General features: G+C 46.8%; 1 protein-coding gene across 1 annotated transcript in view; it reads right to left on the minus strand.

Annotated features, from left to right (window-relative positions):
• The window catches only part of EXD3 (exonuclease 3'-5' domain containing 3), a 2,419,489-nt gene that overhangs the window by 2,323,191 nt on the left and 68,826 nt on the right, over nt 1-27,472 (minus strand). Inside the window, exon 2 of the mRNA XM_086921181.1 lies at nt 17,324-17,390. The gene's annotated coding sequence lies outside the window, so the exon portion shown is untranslated. The remainder of the gene's footprint in view (nt 1-17,323; nt 17,391-27,472) is intronic.

Raw genomic sequence — 27,472 nt, forward strand, 5'->3', positions numbered from 1 at the left:
ACAGCTTGTGGTCTTCCACAGCGTCACATAGTTCTCACAGCTGCAGCTCCAAGGTCACCGTCAGCTCTCCTGCAACATGCAACATCAGTGGGCATTAATCTTTCGTGCCTCCTGGTCACTCCTGAGTGGCATAGACTCGGTCCCCTCTGCTTGCAGGTACTTCTTATCCTGAACCCACCTTTGGGTTTCACCGGACTCTTTCACCTTTTCCAGCAGCCGCATCTTCCTGAAGTCCTCCATTGAGTCTGACTGCGGTTTCCGACGCCACTTCACAACTATGCACTCGGCTTCCCTGGTCTAGGTACCCTGGTTCCTAGAGTATCCACGGGTGGGTTGGATCTCCAACGTTCTGTCTTCCACGGAGTTTCTTCAGGGTCCACTGGGAAGGGTCCTTCTTTAAAATGGCAACAGCGACTTACCCATTGACTTGTATTGAGCCCGCTGTTGTGTTCTCACTCTGCACAGGGCCTCCGTGGGGTTCCTGGTTACTTACCTTCGGTGTTTCCTAGGGTCCTCAGCACTTCTACATCTTCTGGGAATAGTCTTGACTCAAGTCTTGGTTCGTATACCACTATTTTAGTATATGGTTTGAAGTCCCCCATGTGACCGCTTCTTTATTCGTGATACTTACCTGTTTCTATTGAAAAGTATTGTATGTATTGTGTAGATCTCCGGCTAGTAGATTTCTGTAGGTTAGTGAGTGTCTTATAATAAATACCTATTTTTATAAATACACTTTGTGGTTCTTTTTCACTTAATCTATACCTATAAGATTATGTTCTGGTGAAATAAGCTACCAATTAGAGAGCTTTCTAAGGTTGTCTAAAACCACTAAAAATATCATAAGGGTTGTCTGGATTAGTGCAGGGTGTCCACTCACATAAGTGTGCACCATATACTAAGACAGCTTCTCACAACCTGGCAATCAGATAGATGCAGTATTAGACCAGTTCTCCTGAGCCTGTGTGACTCAATTCCAATAAGACGGCCCTTGTAACAAACAATGCTGCTGTCAGAATGAGCTGGAGTTGACTGTGCAATATCACTGGTGTTAACAAGCATCTCACTCTTGAAGTTTTGACTTTCATGGGGTAGCGAATCAAACAATCAGAGGTTGAGGTAACAGTTCAGCTAGTACATGTATCACCTGTAAACTAGAATAGTCAAGCAGTGTCATTTACATTAAGGAAATATGCTTAGGAACGTCCAGAATTCTTAGGATCTATTTACTACTCAAGTAGGTGTTATAGTGTTGCATGAACATCAAATACCTTGAAAAAACAAGAGACGAGGTGTATGAAAAAACAGGAACAGTTAGTTAACATAAATATTATGGCCGGGAGAACAATTACAGGCATAGGGTCGGAGGACTGTCAATTTACAATCGATCTGAGATGGGTATATATGATGATGATGATGATATGGAGCTTATTAAGCGCTCGAATGCCGAGGTGTCTTGGCGCTGGTGTGTGTAAGCGAAGAGCTGAGACTAAGCTGGGTCTACTCGGGTGTAAACAGCTGGGTTTTCAGAGATTTCCTGAAAAGTGATAGGTTGGATTGCATTCTCAAAGTCACTGGCAGTTTGTTCCATTGTTTTGCTGCAAAACTAGACAAGGACCCCCCCCCCCCATCTAGTTCTTCGAAACATGGGGGTACAGATCAGTCCAAGGCTGGCAGATCGGAGGTTTCGTGAGGGGGTCGAAAGCCTGAACATTTCCTGGCTGTCATCTGAGCCCCCTCCATACCGTGCCTTGTGCACCAAACAGAGCGCCTTGAATTCTATTCGCTGCTGTATAGGGAGTCAGTGTATTGCCCTAATACCCTGTGACGTAGATTGGCCCTTAGGGAGGTTCAAGAGTAATCGTGCTGCGGCATTCTGCCACGATAGCATTTTTTTATCTGGATTTTATTAATACCCAGGAACAGCGCGTTACAGTAGTCCAGTTTGGACAAAAAGAGGGCAACCATTACCGTCTTCTGTAGTTTGGGAGGGATGAAAGGAAAGATCTTACGAAGGGTCTTTAACAGAAAGAAACAGGCAGAAGTTAGACTATTGACCTACGCAGAAAGATTAAGCTTGTCATCAAAGAGGACTCCAAGATTCCCAACCTTCCTGACGGGGTGAGGACATTTGCCTGCCTCAGAGGGTCACCAGGAATTGTTCCACAATGACCTCCCTTTGCCAAACTCTATCACTTCAGTTTTTTCTGTGTTGATCTTCAAGAAACTTAGGCTCATCCATTTCATGATGTCTGTTAGACAGGCATGGAAGCTAGCAGCTATAAACTCAGGCCTGTCCGACAAAGATATCACCAATTGTGGAGGCGCTAGGGGGCGCACAGCGAGATGGCTGCCTGAGCTGCAGCTCCGCCGGGCGATCGGTAACTTTGGTGGATCTCGCCGGTTTCGCCCCGGCCGCCGACTCCCCGAACACCTCAGCGGATGGGGGAAGTGCTGTAGCTCTAAATGCGGTGGAGAACGGCCCCCGGCGGACATGGATTGCTCCTTAATTCGACGGTGAAAACAGCGGAATGTCCGAGTGCCTGACAAGATGGCCGCCGCTGGGGGACATAGGCACAGCGACGATGGAGCAGGCAGACATCGATCGTCCATCCATGCTCACCGCAGCATTTCGAAGGTAGGGTCTTGAAGTCTGGCCCTTCCGCTGCCGCTGCACTATCCTTTGACGCGCTGCAGAGCACCAGGGACCCCTGTAATAGCGCCGAAGCCAATGCCTGACAAGATGGCGGCCGCCTCTAAGAAAACGCGGGCATAGCCGGCCCCTCTCCGGACCCAGAGAATGTGCCAATACCTTGATGGCGGTCCGGTGCAACAGAGGAGGTGGCTGCAATCTGCAAAGTACCCAGCGTGGAGGGCAGAACTGACCGCAGGCACAGGACGTGGCATATACACACGACTGCCGGATGAGTAGCGGTGGCTGGTGGCAACGTGCGTTGAGGGTGGCGGACAGTCTGCGCTCGTCTGTGCTGCCTGCTGCACTACGGGAGCTCGCCTTTGCTCCAGGAACCTGTCGGCATCGCTGCCCTGCCCCTTCAGCCCACGAGAGCACGGTGCTTTTCTTCTATGGCGCCCAGGTCAGTGGCTGACAGAGTAGCGAGGGCTGACTAGCGACCACGTGCGTAGCTGCCCCTCTCGGCTCGGCGCACACAGACCCAGGCATTGCTGGTCCACTGAGGCGGGAGCGGAGGGTTACAGCCTGTCATGCATTGGTGCCTGCGGGGAAGGCATGCCTACTGTGATGGCTGACTAGAGGTACCGCATGCGGAGGGAGAGTGAAGTGCCTACTGCGACTACACGCCACCTGAGGGGGTCGGTAAGGCCCGAGAACTCATCTACACAGCGAGCTACCGCACCGGATCGCACATTCTGCACGGCTGAGTGGCCACTGGCCGACTGCGTTGAGGGGGTTTGCTGGACAGCGGAGCAATCAGCGGTCAGCCGGCGTTCGGCCAAATCACCTCACACCCAGAAGAGTGTCACCTTCACCCTTTACGTAAAGCGGTGGGGCGATGTTTTCAACGGCGAGCATCCCACGGGTGGGGATCACCACGGCGACAGCGACCAGAATTACGAGGGCATCGGGGCCCACGTGCAGGAAGACAGTTTCCCCGCCCGCCATCATGGGCAAGCCGGACAAACACCAACAGAAGCTGTCCTTTGAGGCCAAAAAAACGCAGAAGTCCACTGACGAGGTGGTGGAGGATGAGGCAGGGCCTGCACCCAATAACAACATAGAAAAGATCCTACTGGCGATTCAATCGAACCTGCAGGACATTAATGGCAAGCTGGATAACTTAACTTGCAGAATGGACAGCATGGCGGCACGGCAGGAAAAGCATGGCGAGCGACTGGATGAGGCCGAAACACGCATCTCCGCGGTCGAAGATGAGGCGCGAGCCTCCACCTCAAAATGCGCGGATATGGAACGGCTCCTGGAGGTGATCAGGGCGAAGGAGGAGGATTTGGAGGCGCGCTCGAGGCGCAACAACGTACGGATCGCGGGCCTGCCGGAGTCCACCAACACAGGACGAATAGAGACCTACGTGGAAACGCTATGCAAAGACCTGTTCGGGGCTGAGGCCCTATCGCCCCTATTCATCGTGGAGCGTGCACATAGATTACTGGCCCCGAAACCACCACCCGGCGCCACGCCAAGACCGATTGTAGCGCGAATCCTCAACTACCGCGACAGGGACACGATCCTTCGGCTAGCGAGAGAAAAAGGGAAGATCCAGCATCAAGGGAACTCCTTGGAATTTTATCCTGACCACACAGTTGCGGTCCAGCAGGCCCGGAAAGAATACACCGCAGTGAAGGCCAAATTGCGTGATTTGAACATTGTGTATTCCATGATGTATCCGGCGCGCCTAAGGGTGGTATGGAAAGAGAAAGCGACTGTACTGACGTCACCGAAGGCAGCACAAGAATTTGTCAAGAAGGTGCAGCGGGAGATGAGAGACAACTCGCAAAATGAACAACGCCGTGACTCGGACTAAAGGCATGGGGTTGATTCTTGGTCTGCCACTGGTGAGTTTATTGTTCTGTCCAAAAGCATGCGTTTTAGCATGGACACTGTTGTCCACACTTGGCTGGCCTGCATGATCCTGTTCTCCTGTGTGAACGATTGTGGTGTTGGTGCAACATAAACTGCGTGTTTGGATGGAGAGGGCCTACTGGAGCTCGGAGACTGCTGTTCGATAATGCGGAATACTGCTAACTTTGGTTTGTGAATGCCCCGTGATCCATGCACTCTTGATGGCACAGTATTGGCCAACACTGACAAGCGATACTGGTACCATATGGCGTTTACTCTATGCAGACTAGTTCACGTATAGCGGACAACTGCCCCTTGTGTGATGTACTCTGCTCACTATGCGCTAGCTTTGGGACGCCTCAATCACCGACTGCCAGCGGTCTCCGATGCAATATGTGTGGCAATCAGCACAAGTGGGAGGCGAAGGGTTCTGTTCTTTGCTGTTTAAATGATGTAACTGCATTGGGGTCGCACTGTTCCAGACATGTTGCTGTGCCAGTGGCACTGTTGGTGGTTGTTCGGGGGGTGTGGGGGGGGGGGGGGGGGGGGGGCGGCGAGTATTCACCTAAACTGCGTTTCATACAGCTTCTTTAGCATCGCCCACACCTGTACACCGGGTGGAGAGTTGTGCCCCTGGCGGACCTCTATGAGGGTATAACCCAGTAAGAGTTTGGTTCTGGGCACTGTATTTATGGTTGTGAAAGTTACAGATTGGTGCACTGGATGGGAATGGCTTCGGCAGGTTGGGGTTGCTGGAGTGGGTGGGTTCAGGGGGGGCGGGTTGTTTGGATGTACTGTTAGACCGACAGAGTATGAAGTGTCTTTTCGTGCTGGTTCCCCGTTGGTCCTGGCTACTGCTGTGCCACATGGGATTCCTACAGGTGGGGAGCTGGCAACACCTATGCAATTGATTGGAAGTATGCGGTCATGCCTTATGTCACTCAAATTTGATGGGGACCAGGGAGTCGGGTAGACGCAGCTTAAACGTTCTCACATGGAACATTAGAGGTTTCTCACAGCCACGTAAAATACGGCAGATATTTGCCAGCCTGACAAGGTGGAATGTGGACATAGCATTCCTACAGGAATCTCACCTGGCCCCGCACTCACACGCACAGCTGGGGTCAAGATGGGCGGAAGAGGTTTACAGGGCCTCGTACTCTTCTTACTCTAGAGGGGTGATCATTTTGGTAAAACGGGGGGTGGGATTCGAGACTCGCACTGTAACGCAGGACCCATCAGGTAGATTTTTGCTGGTATCAGGTACATTGAGAGGACAGAAAGTGACGTTGTTGAATGTGTATGGTCCTAACACAGACGCCCCGGACTTCTTCCGGGAGGTGTGGGGACACTTGCAGAAGCACAATAGCACGCACATATTATGTGGAGGTGATTGGAACGTGACCCTACGTGACGGTTTGGACCGATCAGCTAACTCCGTAGAACAACACAAACAGTCACGCATACTGGTGGGACACATGATGAAAGACTTGGGTTTGGAGGATCTTTGGAGGTTGAGGAATACTGTCGCATCTGGGGCCACGCACATTACAGCTTCCCACAACAGCTGGTCCAGGCTGGATTACTGGCTGGGCACCAAAGACCTGGCGCTATGGGTGCGGCACCTGCAGGTGCTCCCTCGCACACTTTCAGACCACAATCCCGTCCTCTTGCAATTAGACATTCCAAGATACACACCCCCTCCCTTCCAATGGCGCTTTAACTCGCGTGCTCTAAATGACGCGGTTTACGCAGACACGATCAAAAAGGCGATTAAGGATTACTTTGACCTTAATGCCCCGTCGACTGATGACCCTTGCGTCCTCTGGGAGGCATTCAAGGCCACGATAAGAGGGGTCTGTATTGGCACCACAGCGGGGGTTCTGAAGGATATTAGAGCCCAGATACGCAGATGCGAGCAGCAGATGAGAGACCTGGAATCCCTATATGAGTCCACTCAGGATGTCCTACACCTAGCTAAACTCCGGGAAGTACACACAAAGCACGCAGACTTTCTAGACTCCGAAATGAAATATCTGAACCGTACGCATGTGGCTAGAGCCTTTGGGGAAGGAGGTAGACCGGGGGCTTTTTTAGCTCGGAAAATATGTACAGGTCGCGGTCCTACTGCGATACTTAGGGTGAAGAACGGGGAGGGAGACACACAGTCCCATGCTGCAGACATATTGAAATGCTTTGTTAATTCTTTTGGGTCCCTCTACAAGTCCCAGCCCACTGCTCCGGCTGCTGACACCTATGAATACCTGCACGATGTGGCGATCGGATGGCTGTCCGATGCGCATAGGGAATACTTAGCAAGGCCTATCACGGCGGATGAGGTAACTGAGATCATAGGCTCACTTCCGAATGGCAAGGCGCCTGGCCCGGATGGGTTTACCTCGGAATTTTACAAACAATATGCAGACGTCCTAGCGCCACACTTAGTGGATATGTATGGCACCTCCTTTGAGAAAGCGGTGCTCCCCCCCACACTACGCGAAGCCATGATTATCGCTCTCCTGAAACCATCTAAAAAACCGGAGGAGTGCGACTCGTACCGGCCGCTGTCATTAATAAACGTGGATTCGAAAATTCTTGCGAAGCTTATAGCCAAGCGGCTGTCACCACTGATGACCAGTTTGGTCCTGCCGGACCAATCTGGCTTTGTGCCCTCAAGATCAACAGCACATAACACCAGGACTCTATTTGCACTCTCGCACTACCTGCAACCTTCGGTCAAAGCAGTAGCGGTCATGCTAGACGCGGCAAAAGCGTTTGACTCCATTGAATGGCGGTATATGATCACTGTCCTCAATAGAATGGGGTTTCCTAAGCGATTTGTGCAATGGGTCTCCCTGCTTTACACGCAACCACGTGCCAGGGTCAGAATCAATGGATACGTTTCGGATCAATTTGCAATTGAGCGAGGGACGAGGCAAGGCTGCCCGCTCTCGCCTCTATTATTCGCGTTAGCACTGGAACCCCTGGCATGTCTGATACGGCAGAACTACAAGGATTCGGCACTGCACTTCATAGCCAGGCCGCTTCACATATCATTGTATGCGGACGACATGTTACTGTATGTCCGTGACCCTGAGACTCACTTGAACGCCCTACTCCGGGAATACATCAGATTCGGGGGGCACTCGGGTCTGGCCATAAACTGGTCCAAATCCTCTATAATACCCCTCACTGACACCACTTCCCCCTTTGTAGTGGATTTTCCGCTAGAGTGGCAACAGGACCCGATCAGATACCTAGGGGTCATGTACCATAGAGATCCGGATGAGGTGCTTAGGGCGAACTACGGTGTGGTACTCTCGAAGCTGGAGGACAGTATAAAACGCTGGATACATCTGCCCCTTTCGCTAGCCGACAGGATAGCGGTTGTTAAAATGAACATACTGCCCAAGCTACTATACCTGTTTAATAACATTCCAATCACACCACCGCAGGCTATATTCCGTCAAATAAACTCCCTGGTGAGGACCTTGATTTGGGCGGGTAAACAGGCCAGTGTGGATCTGCGGACTCTTACACTTCCACTTGCGCGGGGCGGCTTCGGGGTACCTGATTTCCTCCTATACTACCTATGCGCGCAGGCTCAATACGCGGCGTATTAGTACCATGCAGTTCCATACCTCACTCACACCGCTATAGAGGAGAGCGATGCACACCCTGTCCCCTCACAGCAATAATCTCACACACCCGCCCCCCGCTCCATGCTAGGGATATCAACACAGTGGACACTACGGTTAAAGCCTGGCATAGACTGGGGCACCTGGCACACAAGACCCCACTATATGCACCGGCCATGATGCTACACCACCATCAGGAGCTCTCAGTAACTGGGGAAAGCGTCGGAATGTCCCTACTGACCAGAGCCGGTATTGATAGGATGGGGTACGTGTTTCAGGGAGGCGAATTCGTAGGCCTCGACAAACTGGGTTATGTTCACAACCAAACATCCATGTTTCGCTTCACATATTTCAGACTCACTAGAGCCCTGAGGGAGCATTACCCTACGTTCCCTTCGGAGCCAGAATGCCTTGCACCACTGCAACTATTGATCACAACTAACGATTTATCACACCTGGTGTCTAGGCTTTATTCAGCTGCACAATCAGAACTAGATGGGCATGAATTGAAGGCGAAGGGGAGGTGGGATGCACTCCTGGACACACCATTGTCTGATGAAGAATGGGCTAGTGCCTGCGCCCTGACACAGATACTTACACCCAACGGTAATCTGAGGATAATTCACTTTAAATTCCTTCACCAAATTTATTACACACCGGCAAAACTGCTAAAATTCGGGTTTCAGGAGGAGGACAGATGTAAAAGGTGTAACCAGGAGGGTGCAGACTTTGCACATTTGGCGTGGGACTGCGCCAAGGTAGAGAGTTACTGGGTGGAGGTAACTACCACATTGTCTGTTATGCTGGAGGAGGAGGTCCACTGTACACCCAAAGTCTGCTTGCTGGGGATAGTACCACAGTTCAGGGCTTTGAAGCGGAAGTTCTGTGCGGTTGCATTATTATTAGCTAAGAGACAAGTGGCACAATGCTGGCACAGTCGTAAAGTGCCGAAGTTAAAAACATGGTTGCATGACATGTCCACCTGTCGCGACAAACTACAAACTTATGAAGAGTTGTTACCAGCAAAGACGAGACCAAAAAATATGTGGGTTTATTTAGAGGATTATCTTGCTTCCCTGCAGGATGATGAGGAACTTCATCCCTTGGACTGAATGGGTTGGACGACTGAATGGGTAATCACGGAGCAGGTGCAGGATGACGGCGGGAAGAGGGGGGACCTATGAATGCCACCACAACTGCCATGTAGCAAGATGAGGTTACACTGTACGGTCTGAGTTGGGGTATATTGTTATATTGTTCTTGTTATCAAAAGAAAAAAGTGAGACTCAGTTCTATTACCAGCTATTAGCCATACATACGATACACTACAGTATACTGCGTCATATGTAACATTCACGCACAATGTTGGTTAATGGTATTAACGTAGCGAGCCGGCCCCAGGGTTGTAGGCTCATGCTGTGTTAACTGCTTTGTTTTCAATAAAGGTCTTACGCAAAAAAAAAAAAAAAAAAGATATCACCAATTGTGAATGATTAGCGTAGGACACAAATGTGAAGCCATGTTTCCTGACGAGTCTTGCCAGTGGAGTCACATAGATGTTGAATAACGTCGGGGACAGAGCTGATCCCTGTGGAACACCGCAGGGCAGATTGAAACTGTCAGATTGTAGACCGTCCCAGCTCAAACTCGGTTTCCTGTCCTCTAGAAAAGAAGCGAGGAGGGCCAGGGCCGACTCCCCAATTCCTACCTCCGCAGCCGCTACACTACAACACTACCTTAATACACTACCCCCAGCATGACCCTACACAAACACAACAATACTACCCTAAACCACTACACCCCAGCATGATCCTACACTACAACCCTACCCTAAACCCTAAAACACTACACCCCAGCATGACCCTACACTACACAAACACTACAACACTACACTAAACCCTAAAACACTACCCCCAGCATGACCCTACACTACACAAACACTACAACACTATCCTAAACCCTAAAACACTACACCCCAGCATGACCCTACACTATACAAACACTACAACACTATCCTAAACCCTAAAACATTACCCCTGCATGGCCCTACACTACAACACTACCCTAAACCCTAGAACACTTCCCCCAGCATGACCCTACACTACAACACTACCCAAAACCCTAAAACACTACCTCCGGCATGACCCTACACTACAACACTACCCTAAAACACTACCCCCAGCATAACCCTACACAACACAAACACTACAACACTACCCTAAACCCTAAAACACTAACCCCAACATGACCCTACACTACACAAACACTACAACACTACCCTAAAGCCTAAAACACTACCACCAGCATAACCCTACACTACACAAACACTACAACACTACCCTAACCCCTATAACACTTCCCCCAGCACGACCCTACAATAAACAACCACCACAACTCTACACTACACTAACACAACACTACACTACACAATAACTACCCCAGCACAACCCCCACCCCTAAAAAATTAACCCAAACCCCCTTACCTCTCTCGTCATCGTGGTTTTCAAAACGCAAATGCATTTACCATACATGCCTTTACAACGTAATTAGTTGTAAAGGCATGCGTGATAAATGCACATGCGTTTTGAAAAAATGCGGCATGATAGTATGCAAGGTCAATGTCCTTGTGGGTAAATGGTATGCGGCCTGAAAGTCCGCGGGATAAAAAATGCGGGATAATGGCTGCAAACCGTATGATTCACAGTGTCAAATGCGGCCGACATATCCAGGAGAACGAGAATAGCCCTACCCCCATCCACCACACCTCCTGATCCCCTCTGTGGCAGCAATCAGAGCAGACTCAGTAGAGTGTCTTGGTCGAAAACCATGCTGCGTAGGATCGAATAGCCTGTTAGTGTCTATAGAGTTGGTCAGTGTCTTATTGACTTATTTTTCAAGGATCTTGGATGCAAAGGGTAGGCCCGAAATCGGGCGATAGTTTCTACACTCAGTGGGGTCTAATGTTGGCTTCTTCAGGATTGGCCTAATACATGCTCTCTTCCATACCGCCGGGTAGATCCCAGATGCCATAACTATCAGGGGGGTAAGTATCTCACTGATCTTCTCGGTGGCCAAGTGCATAATAGCAGGGGGCAGGGGTCAGTAGGTGACCCAGATTTTATCGCTTGAAGGAGGTTAGTTACTTCATCTTCCGAAAGTGGTGTAAAGCATGTTAACTTCCACTGCATGAACATGAAATACCTCGAAAAATCAAGAGACTAGGCGTTTGGAAAAACAGGAACAGTTAGTTTACGTAAATATTATGGCCGGGAGAACAATTACAGGCATAGGGTCTGAGGGCAGTCAATTTACAATCTATCCAAGATGGGTATATATGATGATGATGAAATAGAGCTTTTAAGCGCTCGAATGCTGAGGCATCTTGGCGCTGGTGTGTGTAAGCGAAGAGCGAAATTAATTAAATGCCATAACCAGTTTCAGCGATCCTTGTTTGGTAAGGAATACGAACCGCTGCCTTTGGAGTTGTAAATGTATTTGATGCGGATTTCAGGTGGGCCTCGACCTTGCGTGGACACAATGCAGCCAGTGGATAACGTGTCTAGACGCTCAGAATGGGGAGCATGTGATCACTGCCTGTACTAAGATCTGATTGTCCATATGTTCCTAACTTATGTGACTTTATGGTGTTTTGGGAGGGCACGTACCCCTCCAGCCATGTGTGCTTTATTGGGGCCTATCTCCTAAGTCCATTGAGGTGTCGCTGCACCTATCGAAGTGATTGATGTGGGATTTCCTGTTCATGTGTGTGACTGTCGGCTACGTGCCACCCCACCTGTGACCTGTCTATCAGTAACCTCAGGCCTAGGTCTCAGAGCCTTCCTGGCATCGCATTTCTGAGTCAGGGCTGACGTGGAGTTCACAACTGATGAATTTGTTAATTAAGATGTGATTTTGGTTTTTATACATAAATGTAGCATTCTTCAGATTGACAGACTTTCTCAATAGTAACATTTACCCCCTCAGTCGAATTTTCAACTACACTATCTCACCCATACTTCGTGACAGTTACTTTATTGGGGATCTGTTGTTCTTTAAGCTTGCTTTTAACAATTACTACTTTCCTAGTTACTTGCTTTCTACCCAGTTTGAGGACTTTGTTTTTACAGCAGGAAATCCCCAATTGTACAGATCCATACAAAAACAAGGAAAACTAGCAATAACAACACGTACAGACTGTTGATCAGCCAGGGAAGCCAAGAGAACCACTCCTGCTCAGAGGCACCTCCCTCCTCACACTTCTTTGACTCTTGCCATCCAAGTACTGCACGATTCACAATGTTCAATCGGCTAAACATTCAGTAGGACACACTGATCTTGGCACACTCCCCTCCCTCTTTCAAAGTCTAACCCATATCAATGCTGCATCACCATGAGGCGGATTGCTCGCAGTTCTTCCTTGTTTGAATTAAGGCTGAGCTCAGTGCTGTTCATCATCTCAATCATCTCCCACCTGCAAGTTTTCAATTTTCTTTGTAGGGTAAATAAGGGTATATACACTCCTGCGGGTACCTGTATGTCTGTGAACAGTCTGAATTCTTCTGGAATGCCCTTGTACTGAGCTTACCAAAATAATCTGCAGTTTGTTTTAAACGAGCCAGATGCAGCAAGGTTGTCTTCTTTCTTAGCAGTTGCTGGTAAAAATCCAACAGTTCTTCTCTGGGAATGACCAGGGCCAGAGTGTGTATGATGACCAGGGAACAGAGCCCGTGCTATCAATCAATCAATCATTTGTAAAGCGCACTACATACCCGCGAGGGTCTCAAGGCTCGGGGCGCTACTGATCGAACAGCTAGGTCTTGAGTATTCTCCTGAAGGTCAGCAGGTCTTGGGTCTGTCGTACGCTCAGTGGGAGGGTGTTCATGTCTTGGCGACAAGGAGGGAGAAGGATCACCCACCGGTAGTTGTTCTTCAGATGCGCGGGACGGTGGCGAGTGAGAGGTTGGCGGAGCGTAGCTGGTGGTTGGGGATGTAGAAGGAGAGCCATCTGTTGAGGTAGGCTGGGCCGGTCTTGTGGAGTGCCTTGTGTGCGTGGGTGAGGAGCTTGAAGGATATCCTCTTGTTGACGGGGAGCCAGTGCAGGTTTCTCAGGCGAGTCGGTGATGTGGCCGTGGCGTAGTACGTTGAGGATCAGTCGTGCCGAGGTGTTTTGGATGCGTTGTAGTCGTTTGATGAGCTTGGTTGGGGCTCCCGCGTAGAGGGCGTTTCTGTAGTATCCGGGGACGAGCAGAGTGTAGGCGAATCAACGTACTGCTAGTAGAAATCCATTAGCGTAGGGGTGCCCCATTGCATATCCGGAACATGCACAATCGTGCCGCAGTTCTAATTTGTGCCCAGTGGAAGAGTTCCTTTACATCTGAAACAAGGAATACAGTGTAAGCTTCCATACAATTAGGGGTCGCCCCTTCCCTTCTAGCCAAGTGTATCCACCCAACTTGGTATCCAAGATTTCCCGACATGGGGTGATCATGCTCTCATTCGACTCTTCTGCTGTGACACATTACCAGTTTTATCCTCTAGCTGGTCGTCCCTATTCAGGAATTCCATGTTGGTGGTTCACTTGTTGTTAGAGAAGACTGTCACTATACACTAAGGGCCACCCTTGGACCTCAAATGGAAGCAGGAGCCGATGCGTTTGTGCATTGAGTTGGCGGTTTTGCTACCTCCAAGAATCTCTGATCAGAGAAGTCTAGGGCCAAACGGTATCCTCCCCTATAGTGCCCTTTCTGCCCCGCCTGTCCAGGTCAGTTTGGATATCGCTAGGCTCAGAAAAAGGTATAGAGCCTTTAGGTTGGTTTCGTATTGGGTCCGATTCACTACTACTCTGTAGGGTTCTACTTTGTTGGGTTGGATTGTTGGCCCTTATGAAGCATAGGTATAAGTGAAGAAGGCATATTGTTTTTTCGGAATGCTACCTCTTGGAATAAGTAAAGCCTGTGTGGGTATCAGTGAACAGACGTAACATGACCTGGCTGATGTCTGGGAACCCACTATGCTTATGTGCTGATACTATGTGTTGTGCAAGAGGGCACTCTGTAGTTAGCAGTGAATAGGTGCGGCAGAACCCAAAATGGACAGAGGGTACATAGAAGTACAATAATACATAACTTGTTATTGAACATGGCAGGTCTTGGTATGGATTCAGAGAATGTGCAGCCACATTGAGGAACAAGGATTTGTTTGCAGCGTCAGGCCATCAGGAATTAGTGGAAGAAAATGCAGATAGACAGGACTCTAATGCAGGCATCAGGTTAGTGGGCAAACAGTCTTTTTGTTTGTAATGCAATTGTTAGCAAGCTCTTCAGGAGTAGTAGGAGTAGCACAGGGACTCGAAGGTACATGGGCTTTTCTTCACAAATTGTAGTCACTTCCAGAGACTTCTCTGAGACCTAGAAGAATTGAGGGATGGGCATCATGCCAAAGGTTGCAGTGACTCTTGGAGACTTTTGATATTCTCAGCAACAACCATGTACGCGGCGACACAGTGGCCATAACCAAAGCTAAGTGCAGGCTTCTTCATGGGGATGATTGCAGATGCGGTAGTAGGTCTGATGGCACACTGCCTCACACTAAAGACGTAGTCAATCACTAAAATCTCTAGGGGGAAATCAAAGATTTGATGACGACTACTTCAGCAGTGGGGCCCTCACATTAGGGTCACGGTCAACTGCAGACTTTCAGGCTGGCCAGAGGTGTCTGCTCCTGCTCGACAGGCTCAATTCAGCAGAGTTCCTTATGGCACCATGAATTAAGATCGTGTCTATAATCAAAAGGCAGCAGCAGTTCTCTTTCTGTGTTCTAGGGCCGATTTCCTTCCCTTTCTGGGGAGACCATCAAAATCCTGTATTTGGTCTCAAACATCCCTTAAACCAGTGTACAGGGCTTCTTCAAGTGAAAGAACAATAAATAAGCCAAAGTGATCAGTTTGTATCCAGTACAGTGGGCCTGCGACCAAGATTCAAAGTTGGCCCAAACTTTCAGGGCAAGGAGCTAATCCTGTCAAAATAATTTTTCTTTTACGTGTGCCACCACTTCTCAGAAACCTGCAATAGGGGAAGTTTCACTATATTAATGGGTAGTGGAGTACAGACAGCCTATGCCCTAACAGGTGCTTTTGTTGAGAACTTGCCTGCCAGCTGAACAGGACACAGGATGTGTGGGAATGGACAGGTACCAGTTCTTTGTATACATTTTAAGATCCTTGACCATACTCATTGTGTAATGTTGCTCTTCTCAGTACACATGCTGGAATTGGCTTGAACCATGTCCAATGATCACCTTTCCTGCGCCATCCAGATGATGTGAATTTCATCAGACACTTTCAATTGGATTTAAAATGGCTTCTATAGTAAGAGGACAGCACAGACGGACAGGCAGGGGAGAAGGAAGACGGCAGCACGGACTACCACAAACCACTACGGAGCACACAACAACCTTAAGGGCTAGATACACATAGGGGGACACAAATATTCCTCATGTATCCAAGACTCTCAAGCAAACCACTTACAACCAAAAGGAGTTAGGGGACCCAGTCACAAGATACTACACGGATTGCCACAACTACAGCTGCTAGCTAGCCTTAAAAAAAGGAATGTACTCCACAACTACAATCAGTTGGCACCAACTGTTAGCAGAATTAGGCCTGGACTTGGTGCGTACCAACCATGCTAATAGATGTAGCGCTTCGGGTGCATCCCTGTAACCACAACATAGTTGAAAATCTCTGTTATTCCTTACCAGTGATCGTTATCCTTTTGTCTGTTCCTTAACAGACAATAGGATATTGATCACTTGCCAGGGGAATGGCAGGTACTATCTCGTCATATAGGGTGTGCAGTCCGTGACAATGCCCTTGGTCATTAAGTGTTGCTCCTTTCAGACCACATGCTAGGACTGGGTTGGACCAGAGCCACTAGATGAAAACAGGTCTTGGTTAGCAACGAGGAACAGGATGGGACCTAAACACAGAGGCTGGGACATTCAACTTTATATCCATTTACAACAAGGATGTGTCCTAATAAATCTTTCTGAGAGACAACAGCTAATATTATAACAATATAGTTAAGCCCTAGAGAGATTCATTAACTATCTATTGCTAAGTAGCTAAGTGCTATGTAGCAAGAGGTTGGCTGGGGAAGGATGATGGCCATCTGTGGTATCTGACCACGCAGCACTGCACATTAATGGTCAGAGTCTTGGTGAAACTTAAAGGCAAGAGGACAATGGAGTTACAGTACTTGGTGAACATCTCCTAATTTTAGCTATGTGGAGGATGCTCGTCCTCCAAATCTCTTATTTTATTTATAAAGTTTTATATAGCGCAAACAAGATCCCGAAGTATATCAGAGCGCTTTACGAAGGAAACTCATTCTGGCTGAACTGATTAACTGGTTTTATGTGGCAGCACTCAAACATTTACGTGCCTAATACTACCAAAAGGCAGTAGAAAGAGAGATTCTAGAATAGGCCCATGAATGGTTTTGTGGAGAAGACACAGACTTGAACCGCGTTCTCTTCTTCATAGGAAGTTTTTTTGCAATATTATTGCCGTTGATGATGCAGAATAGGAAAAGAGAAATTGGATTCATTAATTTCACTTAAGACCCCTTAATCCATGGACTTCTAATCGGTTAACAGTAAGCGCGCTTTCAGCTTATATGAACTGAAGTAGCTGGTTGCCGGTGTCGACTACTAACTGTTTATTAGTAATTTTTCTGCAAAAAGCTATGTATATATATTAAACGGAATTGGGGTTCAAATAGAATATATTTTAGAAAACTCTGGTTTTTCAAATCGCATTGGAGTAAGATCAACAAAATGTAGTTGCACAGTTTTTTCATTCCAAAACTGTTCACCACAATTTTAATACCCAAGTTCCTGGCCAACCATTCTCAGTCTTCAAAACCAGTAAATGTTTAACTTGAACACTTTTTATTTGGAGCATGTGAATTTTAGCTCACCACACGAAATAAAATGCTTCTCGGGATAACAAATAGTTTTTGTATGCCCCCTCCCCCAAAAATATACATTTTGGAAGAAATCAGTCTATGACCGACAATCGAACATAGGTTTGCATTTAGCTTAAACATTTTAAACGCCGAAATCAACTTACCTTAGCAGAGAAGTAGCACCGAATGTACAAATGCTCAGGAAGTATATTCGAAAAAAAAGTACAGTTTCTGGAAAGAAGAAAAAATATAATCTTTTTTTAAACGGGGGGAGATAGTAAACGTGTACAATTCCAAATATTTGGAGTGCAAAGTATGAAATAAAAAGTCTTCAAAATGTTAAATTACTTACTGATGTGAGGCTTACACGCACCCTCCCACCACCCCTTAAACCTCATCCTCGACCGGTTCCTGAACCAAAGTATGTTGTCCAAGCATGGGTTGGTTCAGAGCACATTTACATTCCATAGCATTTAAACTTGGAGGCTGACACATGCATATAACTTGAAAAACATTGAGATTCCTCCCTGAAACCCTCCTGTGTGTCCAGTCCATACTAAAATGCTTTGAATTTTTTCTAGTTATTAGACACCAAGAAACCGCGAAACGTGTATTTTGTGCTATACGAGTGGCCATTATTGCCAGACTTCTATCCTTAGACCTTCACACGGACATTAGACACTGCACATTCAGTATTCATGTGACTCTTCTTGCCAAGCCTGAAGATGGAATACAGCTTTTCTTCCAAATATCTGGCACTTTTCCTATGAAAGCAAGTTGTCAATTTCACTTTTTCTATTGAAATATTTAGCATTTTTACGGTCTTCGGAAAAGTGCAACAATTTAATATCTCTATTTGTTTAGAAAGTCAACTATTGAAATGCAAGGCAATAGTGTTTCAAGTGTCAATTGAGTATGTAGCCCGTCTCTCTCAGAACTGAAACAAGCACTAGCAAAGGCAATCGGTCTTGCCAATGCGAGACTGTTTGGCTTTGGCAATGTGTTTTAGTCATATTGAACACCAGTGTGGCTGCTGGTTAGCATAATTAAAAGTGAGTAGATTCGGTTGGGGTAGATTGGGAAAAGGTATATTGGAGTGTGGGAGAATGGGGAGGGAAGATTGGGGTATATTGTGGAGGGAGATTGGGCTGAGGGAGATTGGGCTGGGGAAGATTGCGTACGGTACACTGGAGTAGAGTAGATGGGAGTAGATTGGACTATGGTAGTTTGGAGTATGGTGGATTGGAATGGGGTAAATTGGTGTAAATTTTAGTGGGGTAGATTAAGGTAGGATGAGTGGGGTAGATTGGGTTGGGGTAAACTGTAGTGGGTAGACCGGAGTGGAGTAGGTTGAGGTGAAGTGGAGTAGTGTAGATTGTAGTGGGGTAGATTGAGTAGACTGAAGTAGCTGGAGTGAGCTAGGTTGGAGTAGATTGGCGTTGGCTGGACTGGGGAAGATTTCAGGGAGTATATTGGAGTGAGGCTGATTGGTGTAGGTTGTAGTGAGATGGAGGGGGGCAGTTAGGGTAAACTGGTGCGGGGTAGATTGGAGTGGGGTCGTTTGGGGTAGATTAGATTTGTATAGATAGGGTAGATTGATGTAGGTTGGGTGGGGTAGATTGGGTCAAGGTATGTTCGACAGGGTAGGTTGGGAAAGCCTGGGTGGGCAGATTGAGGCATACTATGGTCAACTGAGGTGCGGTAGACTAGAGTGGGGAAAATTGGGGCAGATTGGCGGTGTAGACTGGAGTGAGGCAGATTGGATTGGGGTAGAGTGAGGTAGATTGGGTGGGGTAGATTGGGGTGGGATAAATAAGGATGTGGTAGATTGATGTGGGGTATGTTATGGTGGAGTCTATTAGGGCAAATTGGGGTCGGGTACATTGGGCTTGGGTAGATTGGGGTGGGTTTGACTGGAGTGTGGTAGATTGGGGTAAACCAGAGTGTGGTAGATTGTAGTGGGTGTGATGGGGTAGGCTGTAGTGGGGTAGACTGGAATGGGATAGATTGAGGTAGTTTGGGTGGGGTAGATCAAGGTAGGTGGAGTGGAGTGCATGTGGCTGGATTGGGATGGGGTAGATTGGAGTGTGGTAGAGTGAGGTGGCAAAGGTGTGGTGGGGTAGTTAGGGGTCGGGGAGATTGGGGTGGGCAGAACCAAGTAGATTGAGCTAGGTACTTTGGGATTGGGGTAGGATGGGTGGGGTAGATTAGGGTACATTGGAGTGGAGAAGATTGGGGTATATTAGAGTGGGGTAGATCGGGGTACATTGGAATGAGGTAGGTTGGAGTGGGGTAAAGAAGGGTAGATTGGAGTAGGGAACATTGTGGTGAGGTAGATTGGGGTGAGGTAGACTGGTAGGTTGGAGTGGGGTAGATTGGAGTGGGTATAGTTGGGGTAGATTGAGATGGGTAGACTGGGATGGGGTATATTTGGGGGGGCAATGGATTTGGGTAGGTTGGGGTAGGATCGGGTTAGGTAGATTTGAGTGGGGTAGTTTGGGATAGTCTGGAGTAGATTAGAGTGGGGTAGATGGAGGTAGGATGGATGGGGTTAGACTGGAAGATTAGAGTGGAGTAAGGAAGATTGTGTTATATTGGAATTGAGTGGATTAAAGTGTGGTAGACTGTGGTGGGAAAGGCTGAGGTAGATTGGGGCGGTGTAAATTTAAGTAAATTGGGTAAGATTGGGGTAGGCAGGGCAGATTGGAGTGGGTCAGAATGAAGTAGACTGGAGTGGGGTAAAGAGGGGTAGATTGTGGTGAATTAGAGTGGGGTAGATTGTGGTGAATTGGAGTGGGTATATTTGGATGGGGTATATGGGGTTGACTCGAGTGAGGGTAGATTGGGGTGGAGTACATTAGGGTAGATTGGGTGGGGTAGATTGGTGTAAATGGGGTAGACTAGAGTGGAGTAGATTGACTGTGTTGGGTAGGGTAGTTTGGGGTGGAAAATACAGGAGTGGGGTACATTGGAGTGGGGTAGACCAGAGTGGGTGAGAAAGGGTAGTTTGGAGTAGTTGGAGTGGGTTAGATTGGAGTAAATTGAAGTGGCATAGATAAGGGTCGATTTGAGTGAGACAGATTGTCGTGGGGTAGATTGGAGTGGGGCAGATTGGAGTAAATTGGAGTGGGATACATTGTGGTAGATGGGACTATGGTAGATTTGGGTTGGTTAAAATGGGGTAGGTTGAGGTAGATTGGGGTGGTGTAGATTGTAGTGGGATAGATTGGGTAGACATAAGTGGGCTAGGTTGGAGTAGATTAGAGTGGGGTAGACTGGGGAAGATTGGAGGGGGTAGAATGGGGTTTATTGAAGTGGGGTAGAGTGGGGAGATTGGTGTAGATTAGAGTGGGGTAGTTTGGGTAGACTGGAGTAAATTGAAGTGGTGTAGATTTTAGTGGGGTTGATTGGAGTGGGGTTGATGGAGTGGGATAGATGGGGTAGACAAGATGGTATGGATTGGGTGGGGTAGATTGGGTGGACTGAGTGGGGTAGATTGGAGTAGGTTACAATGGGGTAGATTGAGACAGATTGTAGTGGGGTGGAGTAGGGTAGGTTGGAGAGAGGTGGAGTGGGGTAGATTAGGTGAATTGGGTGGGGTACTTTGGAGTGGGATAGATGGGGTAGATTGAGACTGGAGAAGGGTAGATTGGATTGTTGGGTTAGGGATAATTGCAACAGATGAAAGTGGCGTGGAGTAGGGTAGACTGGAGTGGGGTGGGGTGGGGTGAGGTGGAGTGTGATGCATTGAAGGGAGCAGTAGCACATGGAGGAAAGGGGGGAAACAGTGCCACGAAGATTGAGAAGCAGTAGTGGGATGAAGAGGGAGGTGCAGCGGTGCCATATAGTAGTGGGAAAATTATTTGTGATGAAGTGGACCTTACTCTCTATTATCAACAGCTGGGTGTTTTGAAAAGTGAAATAAAGACTTATCCAGCCCAGGACACATTTATCTCATTGCAGGTAACCATCAACAACGCCACATATCTACTATCAGATGCTTGGCAGCTGTTTTAAATGTCGTTATTTCGATAAAATATATTAATTTTGTGTAATTTTTAGGTTTTTTTTAATTTAAATTTGTGTTGCTTTAGGTGAACAACTGCAATATTGAAAAATTCAGTTTCACTGCATATCAGCTTAATTTCTTCTTACTAGTCCGTAACTGCAATGTAGAAAAGTTCCAGCGTTCATTTGCATGCTCATACTGCCATGGGCTCCAATTGCTGGTTTAGGATGCTCCTCCTTTATAATGGTTTGTTAGCCACACCAGCGTTATGTTTGAAATTTGCCAGGGGACGGCACAAAGTACATGGCTAGTAGGCCCTAGTTTTCAAAATCACGCTCACTATAAAATCTTTTAGGATTAGGGCTCTATATAACTGTTTTGTTTAATTTTTGCTGCAAAGGAGCAAAAGGCCAATGGTCTGCAAAATTGCCAAATATGGTGCTCAATTAGCCATCCTACAACACCATGGCATGGTGCACCCTGCCTAGCTATAGATGGTGATCGGGTCTGGGCATTCTTCTGCAAGGCTCCAGGAGGCACTGAAGATTGCTCACTTCTCCTCCCCCCGCCCTGTCTCTCCAATCCCCAGGAAAAAGCAAACCAGCAAAAGCAAATTGTTGTTGGGTGCAGCACCACTCTAAATTCCACTTATAAGTGCCTGGCAGGTGAAACTGGCAGCCACAGGAGACTGATAGTAGCAGCATATATGGAGTATTTGGGTGCAATCGACCATAGGTAATAGGAGTTGAAGAAAAAGTTATTTACCTTCAGTAATGCCTTAAATAGTAGATCCATTTTAGCCGCAGATTCCGTACTTTATAATCATCCATACGCGTCAGATTGGCTCTGGAAAGACAGTAGGTGGAGTCGATGGCCGTGACGGAAGTGACGCGCACGGTGCCAACATATGCGCCACCCCTGCGCATTGACGTTAGTTTTGTTTCGTAACTCTCCACGTCATCAGTGTGGAGACGCAAAGAACTGTGACCACTGAAAGGGGAAAGCCCTGTCCCTAGAAATCTGTTCGCAGAGCAAGATGGATGGGTGTGTCAGTAAGGAAAGAATCTGTAGCTATATAGTGTCGCTACCAGATAAGGTGTTACCAAAGGTAAGTAACTTGTTCTTCCGTTAGAGACTTCTAGACGCAGATTCCTTACCTTACAATAGATACTCAAGCAATACCTCCCCAGAGGAAAGTGTACAACACAATTTCACACCAAAAGGTTCAGAACGAGCAAAATGCCCATCCCAACATAATAGATGGTCAAGACAGTAGTCTTCTGTGAATGTGCACAGAGCGGCCTATGTTGCTACCTGGTAGATGTCCAGGACCGGGACTCTCATACTAACGCGGTGGACCCAGCCTTGGCTCTTGGAATGTACTCACAAGCTGGAATGTGCCCGCAAATGGTTGCTTCTTGGCCAGTACGTAGCACATTTTAATTCAGAGCATGATCCACCTGGAGTTGGTCCACTTCTGCACAGCCTTTTCCTTCTTCACTCACACATACCCCACAAAGAGTTGGTCATCTACTTGGTAGTCTCTCGTGTGGTCAAGATACAACAACAATGCACTTTTTAGGTCCAATCAGTGAAGTTGCTCCTTTTCTTTAGAGGTATGTGGCAGAGCGTAAAAAGTAGGCAGAGTGGGCTCACCAACATGAAAGGGAGTGAGCACTTTTAGCAAAAACAAGCTCTAGTTCATCAAACTCGTTTCTCTAGGTAGATGTTAAAGTATGCAGGCTTGGATGACGAAGCCTGAAGCTTGTTGACCCTCCTGGCAGATGTTATTGACACCAGGAAGGGAGTTTTAAAGGTAAGGAGCTTAAGAGAACAGTTGTGCAAGGGCTCAAAGAGAGCGCACATCAGGATCGTCAGGACCAGATTAAGGTCCCACAGAGGCATAATAAAGGCAGAAGGAAGAAACATGTGCTGCAAATCTTTCAAGAACCTATTTACAATAGGGGATCGGAATAGGGCAGGTTGTAGAACCGTAACTGTAGAAAGCTGATATAGCAGAATGGTAGCCCCTAACAGTGCCCAGAGCTCTGTGGACAAAGGAAAGAACAAAAAGAAGACCTGAGTGAGTGGAGCAGAAAGATGGTCAACCTGCTTTTCTGCACATCATACCACAAACTTGGCTCAAAGGCATGTGTATGACATTTTGGCGGAGGGACGCCCAGCTGCCAGAATAATATTGCAGACTTCGGGTGGAAGGTTGAGAGATGTCAACTGTCACTGCTCAATCTCCATGCAAGATGGTAGACGTTGACCGTTTCAGGTGGAGAAGACTTTCCTACTGCTGCAACACAAGATACTCCCGAAGGGGCAGTCTGTGAACTCGGGCAGGAGTGGTACTGGAGGCCTGAGCTCCACTCAAGATGAAAAGTGTCTCATAGCAAGAGTTGCCTTGGAAACTCCAGCAGGCAGAATTGCTGACACTGCACATTCTCAACAGTGGTGAACAGGTCTAACCAAGTCTCTCTCCACTGCAGAAAGAGACCTTGTACCACCTCTGGATGGGGACGCCATTTGTGTTCTGCTATGCATCTGCAGCAGAGTTTGTCTGCCCTGGTGTTCAGAGAGTCCACTAGGTGTTGAACCACAAGGAATATGCCCTTCTGTTCCAGCCATGTCCAGAGACACAGGGCCTCTTGACAAACGGTCTATGCCCCCCCCCCCTGTGTGTTGCAGAACACTTGCACTTGTCTTCCCTTGACGGAGGGTAGAAAGGCTTTAAATGCTAGCCAGATCATTCAGAGCTCCAGAACCTCACCAGGTGCCACAGGGCTTGAAGCCAGCCTTCCTAGATGACATTCCTGCCACACCAAGAGAAAAACTTCTCAAAAGGGCTTTGACAAAAGTCGACACAAGATTAGTCAAAAAGTCACTGGGGGTAGCTCTCTCCGGATGTGTGCTGACTGTTGTGGAATGAAAAGAACAGACGTAAGCACGCTGAGGTGGCACCTATATACAGGCAGCAAGCCTGTCACTTCCGGCGCGGACAACGCAATGCAAGGCGCACAAGATTACTGCTCATAAATAATTTCCTGACCCAGTCTTACACCTGGTAATAATCGTACGGTAAGGAAACTTTGGCTAGAAGTCTCTATCAGATAGGAGCCACTTTGAAATGTTCCTTGGGGAGGGGTTGGAGAACCCTGCTTCCACCCTGGAAGAAAATTCTGCACAACAACTCCCCAACCAACGTGACCATGCCGACCCTACAAAGTTGATAATGGCATGATGGAGGAGGCAAGCCACATGCTGGGTAAGGTGCAGGGTCCTCCTGTAAACTGGAACACCACCCACAGACCCATTCTTTCTCCTTTAAGGCAGTTCATCAGATGAAGGTCACACGCATACCTCCACGAGATTAAAGAGCATTAGATTTGATTCGATCACAATATACTGATCTAATCAGGACAAATAGCGCGTGAAACAGGTAATAAGTTACCTATCATTAAGGATGTTGCGGACAGCAGAATGACATGCATGACTATAATAAAAGCACTTTACAAGTACTTGATTTTTAGCATATTTTACATTACACCGTTATATAAACCTGGTTTGAAAATAATATTGTTCTCTTCCCAAAATGTGTCCAATTCCCTTTTTGCTCGTCATAAAATCGCTTCTGACGAAGCGTACAAGAAAGAAAAGCGAACTTTGACTTTCAAGTGTGACCAAAATTACTGTGAGTGTTGGGAGAGGAGCAACACGAGCGTCGCGTATTAACTTATGGATATGGCTTCGGAATTTACATGTCATTATTTTAAATACTCCTGGGAACTCGAACAAAAACGTTCAAACAGAACCCTTTTCCTACAAACAATTCTTTATTGAAAAAGTATTTCCCACATTGAGTTCGAGTAAATGAATAAGACATTTTATTTTTGTTTTTGATTAATGATGCAAGAAGCAGGTATGGACGCAAAATACAGTGCAGCGCTACCACCTTGTGGAATTTACAAATATTGCACCTAGGAAATTTTCTAGGCCGTTCGGGCAGCGGTTTCAGCAAATATTTTTTCGGCAAGCTGTAAAAAAATGTCAACGTCATGAATTTGGTTTAGTGTATAGCGACACTGCGCACTGTTTCCCATGGGCACGACAATTGGATGGCACTTTTTAGTAATGAATGTATAGTGTGATGCCAGTAGCTTCTCTAGAAATTAATTTTAAAAAGGTTGGGGGGGGGGGGGGGCACAGATCGAAGTGGCTGGGCAACCTACAAAGGTTGCTTGAAACCTTGAAGCTTGAAATATTTGATAATGAGACCATATGATTATTTGATTTGTATATATATATATATATATATATATATATATATATATATATATATATATATATATATATATATATATATGAAATCCTGTATCGCTTGATGCCGCCAGCATCCCAGTTTCAGTGCTCCAACCGGAAAAACGAACAAGCCAGACCCAAGATCTCGTGCAAAGTTAAGTGTTTTTTATTTTCATCAAATAACACCCAAGCTGTCCTGCATGACGCGTTTCGCCTCTAGCCAGAGGCTTGATCACAATATCATATATATATATATTCTACTGGCGGTCGCCAGTAGGTAGTTATAGTTAGGATTTTTTTCAATGCAAATTCTCAAAATTCTATTGTGAATAACTTTGGCGCCGGTTGACGAATCTGCCTGAAATTTTCCTCAAATTTGCTCATTTACGTTCCGGTTCTTTCCTGAAAGATTGGGGGGGATTCGTCAAGCGAGGGCCGAGATAAAATGGGGGTCCCAAAACGTGTTTTCCCCATGTTAATTTCCATAGGGCGGTCAAACTCACTTTTAGCACGAACGGCTGAATGGATTTCCACCAAACTTGCCAAAATTGTAGGGACTGGTAGCCCGATGTGCCTTTGCTATGTCTCAAGATATGTGCTCCAGTGTTTTTTGAGTAATTTAGGTTAAAAAAAATATATCTATGGCAGCGCCCCGGTGCGCGCACCGGGGAGCGCTCTGGACGCGCCACGCGAGGTGCGCATGGAAAGCTGATTGGCTCTCGGGTGTCTGTAAACATTCGAAACATTCTGGAGCGGCCGCCATCTTGTGTCTCGGTAGAATCGAGACACAAGCGGTGGGAAAAACAAAGGGGGAAATTACCATAAGGGGGCAGAGTGGACCCCCCTGACCCCCTAGGTTTGATGTGGGGGCCATAAAAGGCCCCCGCGGGGCAAAAAAAACCAAAAACATTTTGATTTGCGCGGGGGGAGGGCCCGGTACGCGCACCGGGGAGCGGACCGGGGAGCGTGCCATGGGGAAAAAAGAATGATAGAGTTTTAAAAAAATTTAGCATTTTTTTTTATAAATTGGAGGTAGTTCTAAAAAGAACTGTTTTTGTTCTTTTTGTTGTTTTATATTTTTTTTGTTTTTTTGAACATTTTTTACTTTTTTTGACTTTTCTGAACATTTTTTATTTATTTTTTGTATTTTTTAAGGGGAGAAACAAAAAACACGGAGTTCTAAAGGGCTCAACAGGAGTTATAGTGAGTCCAACTAACTATAACATGGGAATTTCAATGGTTTTATGTCAGTAAAATTTCCAGCTAACTATAACTGGTGTGAAACCTATGGTTTTTTCAGTGAATTTAATAGGTTTTTTAAATGCTAATTCCTAACTATAACTGGTGTGACACCTATGGTTTTTTCAGTGAATATATATATATATATATATATATATATATATATATATATATATATATATATATATATATATATATATATATATATATATATATATATTCACGAACACTGATCAACCAGCCGTTGCACCTCAACGTCCTGGGTTCTTGCTCAGCGCAAGGTGGAATGCGTAATTTCATCCATAACACTGGTTTCATTTCCCCAGAACCATACTCCAACAGTGCGCACTTCTGAGCCATACACGATGACCAAATAAACATTTATTTTCGTTGTTTCTGCAGACAGTTAACAAACGTGTTTCGTCGTTGCCGCCTTCGTCAGTGTTAACCTAGTATTTTCAATTTCGTGTTTAAATAAAGATATGCTATACAATTAGTTCATAGACATAGAAAGTGACTGTGTGATTCTAAAGAATAAATAAACAAAGTACATTGACGTGGGGGGCATTTTGGAATAGTCAAACTTTACACAATTCTAGCAGATCAACCAGCACTGCGAACTCATTGTGCTTGGTTATAACATTTTTACTCATGGAATATATACATATTTACAATCATATGTAATTCATGATAGAAACATATCTTCAACAATCAACTAGCCTACGGGAATCACTCGTCCCTATGCTTAAGATCTGTATCT

Source organism: Lissotriton vulgaris, chromosome 5 (genome assembly GCF_964263255.1).
Source record: "Lissotriton vulgaris chromosome 5, aLisVul1.2, whole genome shotgun sequence".
Lineage (NCBI taxonomy): Eukaryota > Metazoa > Chordata > Amphibia > Caudata > Salamandridae > Lissotriton > Lissotriton vulgaris.